Source organism: Falco naumanni, chromosome 6 (genome assembly GCF_017639655.2).
Source record: "Falco naumanni isolate bFalNau1 chromosome 6, bFalNau1.pat, whole genome shotgun sequence".
Lineage (NCBI taxonomy): Eukaryota > Metazoa > Chordata > Aves > Falconiformes > Falconidae > Falco > Falco naumanni.
This window is the reverse complement of record NC_054059.1, coordinates 2,531,508-2,537,926: the sequence shown is the minus strand read 5'-3', so window position 1 is coordinate 2,537,926 and position 6,419 is coordinate 2,531,508. Positions and strand designations below refer to the sequence as shown.

General features: G+C 37.8%; 1 long non-coding RNA gene across 1 annotated transcript; it reads left to right on the top strand.

The window, feature by feature from the left end:
• The first annotated feature begins 390 nt into the window (after window positions 1-390).
• Window positions 391-6,127, top strand: LOC121090424. Its single transcript, XR_005828547.1, has 3 exons — window positions 391-502; window positions 3,595-3,749; window positions 5,970-6,127. It is a non-coding gene; the product is annotated as an uncharacterized LOC121090424 (long non-coding RNA).
• The last annotated feature ends 292 nt before the right edge of the window (window positions 6,128-6,419 follow it).

The following is a 6,419-nucleotide window of genomic DNA, read 5'->3' as shown; positions in this document are numbered from 1 at the left end:
TGACACCGCTATGGTGAAAAATGAAGGTCATCTCCTGCCTTTAATGTTCCTGTGCAGCCCCACTTTTGCAAGAGGTGTTAACAGCAGAGTCCTAGCTATGCTCTGTCTCTGTTTATTGCTCTCCAAAATTCACTTGTAACTGGATGTAGACTGTGTGTCCTGTCTGAGACCGCTGCGTGGGGGCAGCCTGGTACTGAGCTGTCATCATGTTCCTTTTGCGGGACTGTGGCATCCGGACGGGGTCTTGGCAGTTTTTCTGCGTATGTGCGTGTGCGTAAGCGCACCCATGTGTGTGTATGCAAGTTGATTACTTGCTCCTTTTTTTTTTTTTTTTTTTTTTTTTTTACAGTCACCTCCTTTTGTGTAAAGTGAAAGCAGAGTGGGGAAAAGCTGCTGTAGCGATATTCTTTCTGCAGGTGGAAACAAGCCTGTGTAAGGCAAGGCAAAGGTGAAGTCAGACTGGATACTAGGAAGTATTTCATGGAACCAGCCACTGTCTAAGGTAGCTGTATGAATAGCAGACTTCATGTAAACGTGGTTTTGCTTTCACTGTACTTATTTTTTTGAGCTTTTGCATTGCTACAAGCCTGCTGACTGCAAAACACTCCTGCCATTTTGTGTTCTGGCTGGAACCAGAAAGACAACTTATTCCAGGCTATCTGCAAGAAACTTCATTGCTGTTTCTCTTTGTAGCTTTTATTAAAGCTAATCTAAAGCAAAAAATTGAAGAGGTGTGTGTATACTACCCCATTTAATAAAATGTAAAAATGTTCTAAAGAAACTAAAAACTTTATAAAGGTACAACAATGATAGCTTTTTAAATGTTTAATTTACTAGCTGCTGCTCCAAGATCTTTTACATTGCACTTTGAAGTACTGTCTCCTATAAATGCTGCAAAGAATCAAGGAAAGAGTAAAACAAATGAGATGCAATATAGTTTTCAAAATTAATCATGAAGAAAATGTTAGCATTCTTGATGACTGAGCTAATTAACAAGGGATGAAATGAAAGATGACAAGATGGAAAGCTATGTTAGAGACTTAGTGTCACAGTACATTGCTTAGCTAAGCAAAACTCCTTTTCAAAGGAACAGTAAACATTAGCATGCTTAAAAAAAAGAAGAATTCTGAAGCACAAGAATGTTCTTAGTAACTAATATCATAGATAGAGTTTGCTTCAGTCTTCAATACTCTTTTCAAAGGTAAGCTTTCCAGGCAACTGAACGCATTAAGTACTCTGATACAGTACAAGAGCATGTTAATTTGTAAGAAAAAATAAATAAATAAATGAGGAGAGCTGTAACATGGAGTTGCCACACAGGTTCTGCTGCTGCTGTACAACGGCTTCATTGAACTGAACTTGAACTGGTAACATCTAGCAGGGAATGCTTACAAGTTCAAAAGTAGATATATTCATATTTAACTTAAATTCTGTGCAATTTTTTTTTTCCCCAAAAGTACTTCTTCAAACTTTTCACTCTGCTTCTTAAAACATTCTGGAAAAGCCTCTATCTTTATCCTCGTTTTCAGTTCCCATTTAGCCACAAGTGCCATCCTCAAAACCCATTCTTTGCTGCTTAACTCTGTAAGTCCCTGCACACACAAGGTGCTGATGCTGGATCCTGTCAGGAGTTAATTAGTTTCTTTAAGCTCTTGTTCAAGTTACGATTCCTGACAGTTTCAAACTCTGCCAGAAAAAAAAGCTTTCTTATTAAAAAAGTGTGATCCTTTATCTTCAGAGCATGCCCAGAATAAAGAAAAAACCACACAAACAAAAAAGCACCAAACCCTGACAGATTACATAGCAGGACAGACTTGGATGTGTATATTTTCTGAGTGGTTACCAGGAAATGCAGCATGTTTCTCTCTCCTCCAGTAAGTAAAACTTACTTATGTATGATGAGTAGCTCCAAAAGATTTAGAGGCAGATTTGTACCAAAGTAAGCCAACAGACCACGGTGAGAACAGTCAAATATAAAATACTCAGGATCAAAAAATTCCTCCTTTGGCTTACTCAAGGCAGTCTGGTAATAGGGGTGTTCTTGAAGGATATAGAAAATTAACTTATATCGTTTCTCTGCATTCAACACCACATAGGTGATTTATGTTTCTTACAGCACTGGTAAGTAACTTACCAAGCTGCTAACTATTCCCTTTCTCTTCAGATTTTTGTTGATTTTGTGCTTTTGTCTTTTCTAGAAGAAAAGGGAGTAAAAGGCATGCCTTGCCTTAACATGGAACTTTGAATAGAAGCTTAACTTCAGTTTAACGTTCCATAGTTCAAGAACCTAGGAGAAGGAGATCATGTATAATTTCAGAGATGCTTACTCATCTCTGGCTACTTTTAACAGGTAACTCCCAGGCCATCCTCTGCTCATCAATCATAATTAGCTCAATCAGGGCCTTGCTTAGCTACTATCTAAAAATTCCTTCCTCTAAATACGATCGAGTACTCTAGAGGTAGCTGAAGATTAAGCAGGAATTATTGCGGTCGCTAAATATGTTTAATGATCTGACTCTAAAATCATGAGCTCAAAAACCCCAAAACCCTCCACAAAGACTCTCACCCAAACCCAAGAAAACAGGGGAAAAGGAACTCACCTAAGGAGGATTCACATGCAATGTGAACATCTCTGGAAATTTTATTTATGCAGTGCTGAGGAAATTCATCCTCGCACCAAATCCTGTAGCTGGGCTAATGAACTTGAAGGCATCAAGTGTTTGCTTGGCCCTATTCTTAACAGCACTGTAGTTAAAAGGATTTTCAGTCTAGAGGAAGCTTTAGTAAATGCACTAAAAGAAGACCTCATTCTTTGTCCTTTACAAGTATGTAATGGCAGGGCAGGATAACACGCTTCTTTGCTTCTGTTCAGAAAGAAAGAGTTCACCCTAGAAGGATATGTGATACAGTTTGACAGATAAGTACATCACTCTGTTTAAACAGTCTATTTTTTCTTTGCTGTAAAAGGTTCAAAGGTGTGGATACCCAGCCCCTGCAATAGTGACACTGCAGTTGTGAGGCTCCTTGCAAGGCAGGCACAGTCCTGATTTCATTGCACTGCATGAGTTCAGCGGTCACTGAGAACAATATTAAACCAATTCTGCTTTTCAAAATCCAAACTATTTTGTACATGCCAAACTAAAATAAATATTTTCAAATATGTTCTATTTGCATCAAAAAAAGGCATTGTAAGACAGGGCAAAGCCAACTTGCTTTGCAAAGCATCATTCAAGCATGTAACAGAAAACTAAAAGAAAACAGACATTTACAATTTATAAAACACAGGCCATACTAAACATCTATAGTGTGAAAAGAACATTTGCATATTTCTTCAGTGTAGTGTGCAAGAGAGACTTACCAGGAGATGCAAGGAAATGTGCTGCATGACACTGAAATTAACTTTCCCCCCTAATGGTGGGGTCTTGCAGTAATGGACCAGCTTCTGAGGTTTGAAAAGCAGGCAGACTTTTCAAATTCCATGCTTGCAATTCAGAAATTTATTTTTTTTGGGGGGGGTGGGATAATCAAAGGCATGACAGTTTGTCTACAAATATGTCACTATGTGTTTACTTTACCGTGTGTCAATTGGATTAGCTTCTTATTCAGGAAGAAGCAGCTGAATCAGCTGTTGCAGATCCCCCATTGCCCAGTCCGTCCCTCCAGCCTGGAAAGGACCCCTCCTGCTACCAGGGAAAGCAGGGAGTGAAAACCCAAATACCATGCCCTTGACTTTGTTAAGGAAAAAACAGGTTAGTAATAAATTAAAGGGGCTTCTATGGAGACAGCCATTAGCAGTATGCATCAAGCAATAGTTTGTGCAGGTGTCAGAGGAATCTCAATAGTTTACCAATTACTGGAAAACTCTTGGAGTCAAATGTTTGGCTGAATGATGCCTGGATATTTTTTAAGTCTGCTTTTCCCTCTGCAAACAGCTGATGCCTGCATTAAGCTAAGATCAAATGAAAAATATATTCAGCATTTCAGAGATACCCAGAAGCAAAATAGCAGTATCAGGAGCTAAGCTTTCTTATGCTTCCTTTGTATATGTCAACTTACATTATCCTGTGCGACGTATCAACCTTCCCAGTGTATTTAATATTATAATGAAAGAGGACCATTAATATGGAAAGTCACAAGACTATTTCTTTCATATGCAAAATAAATTGCATGCAACCACACCTCTGACCTGAACTTTTGAACCTGGAAGCTGTAAAATTTGCTTTTTATACAGTTCTGAGAGTTTTCATAGGGCCTGCTACTGGTTCTTTTCCTGACAAATGAAAAATATCCCTGTTCGTAGTCTGAAACAGCCACGCTAAAGCCGTGATAACTGAATCACTGAAGGTCTATATGACCCCTTCCTAAAATGTTTGTTCTTATTTCTTTTACTATGAAAGTGTGGTACAGAAGTGTCAAACTCAGAAGAAATATTCTCTAATATCCTAGGAGGGATAAATCTTACAGAGAGAGAGACAAAAAAATATATCTCTTACTGTTTCTTTTTCTCTAAGTTACAAATCCTTCTATTTCTCTAGCTGTGACTTTTGTTTTGTCTCTTTTGTATTGGTATCTCCCTTTAAATGTGGCATTTTTGGTTTGTTTGCTGGGGTTTTTTTTTGGTTTTGTTTTGCTTTGCTTTTGTTGGTGTTTTTTTTTACTTATATATATTTAATATAATTAGCATGACACAAAATAAAAAAAAAAAAAAAAGGGAAGGGGCACAAATAAGCACTGAGCACATCATGCAGCCTCCGGGTAGTGCTATGAGCTCCAAGTCCAGGGGTCTGATTCTTCTTCCTTAGAAGCCAGTCAATATTTTTAGAGATCTCCATGACATCAGAGAGTGCTTTTGGGTTTTAGTTGTCATTTAGGTTTTGGTGTGGGGTTGGTTTGTTTTTTATTATTTAAATTCTAAATAATCTATTCAAATTATATTCAGTGGAAGAGCAGGTCCACTCTTTATCCCAGATGTTTCACCTGACGCATGTGGAGCAGCCAGGATAAGGCCACCATCCTCTCAGCTGCTTTGTGGCAGCCTTTTTAACAATATGTATTTCACCCTGGTATAGACTAAAAATATTTTAAAGAAAAATCTAAACCAGTTATGAAATCCATTCCATAGGTCAAGGCAGCTTAAGGTAAACATGTGCTAGGATGTGGCAACAAAATGTTTTTGGCAAGCAGATAAAAAATACCAACTACCAAGTGGTCTTTGAGAGAAAGAGAAAGAAGAGGAGAGGGAGAGGGAGAGGAGAGGAGAACTGAAAGCTGGAAGCTTCCAGAATGACACACAAATTACTTCCATCAGATGACTCAGAAGAGGTACCCTGCATATAAATCTCCATCACTTAGCAAACAGCTGAAGATTTCAGTTTTCCAGTCTAGGCCCTTGACTTACTGTGTCCTACCTAGAAATTCAGCAGAGTCTGGAACGTCAGACCTGTGTATAGATGAGCTTCATTGTTACAGTTATGACAAGATTTGGATCTTCTGGGTATAAAGTACCACCACCACCACCCCACCATGGGACAAGGAAGATATACAGCCCAAAATAAATACAAGGCACTATACTTAGGGTTAAATTGAAATAACTATCTTACCAAAACCAAGTAAAGTGTACTGTATTAAGGATGAATTTGAAAACTTACAAATGTATATACTCAAAGAAAAGGACCCTCACTGGCTGTCTTAATATTTCCAGTATATGTTGTATCTCATATTAAGCCTCACGGTTTGCCACATAATTGCATCATTAGTAAACCAGTGTTCATGTTCAGTTTCAACTTTCTACTGGCTTAGAGAAAGGATTTAAAATTTGCATTTAAATGAAATTGAGCAAAGAGTGATAAAGGCTTCAATTAAAAGACCACCTGTTTTTGTTAATTCATTTTTAATAGGAACAGTAAATATTTTCAGTTGATACGCTTTCTGCTGCATGATTGGTGCATTCTTCTCTTCTTTATCCCCAGCGTCAGACACCCCTCATTAGAGGAGTCTATCATTTTCTCTGACTGAAGGAACCTATCTCAAGCTTTATGAATCTCTTGGTACCAGAGAAAAAAAGTAAAGTAAACCAAATAGCTATTTAGAAAATGTAAGCATAACAAGTTAACGTGATCAAAGTAAATTCTGCAAATATATTATTTTTAAAACTCAATACATTCATGGGGGGAGGGGGGAAGAAAAAAAAAAAAAAGAAAGAAGCTTTTTCCTCAAAAAAAAAAGCCATGCTTTTTCTTCATTTACAGTGTTCTTCAAGCTTACTGACCTCACTTAGGCATGCTGGTGTGAAACAGAAGTAATCTTCCATGTCACAATTATGTAATGCAATTAAAACTTAAGGATTAGAAATAGTAAACCACAAATCATGGCAAGCAATTCTCATGGAGTACAAACCCAGCTGGTGTTCACAGAATATG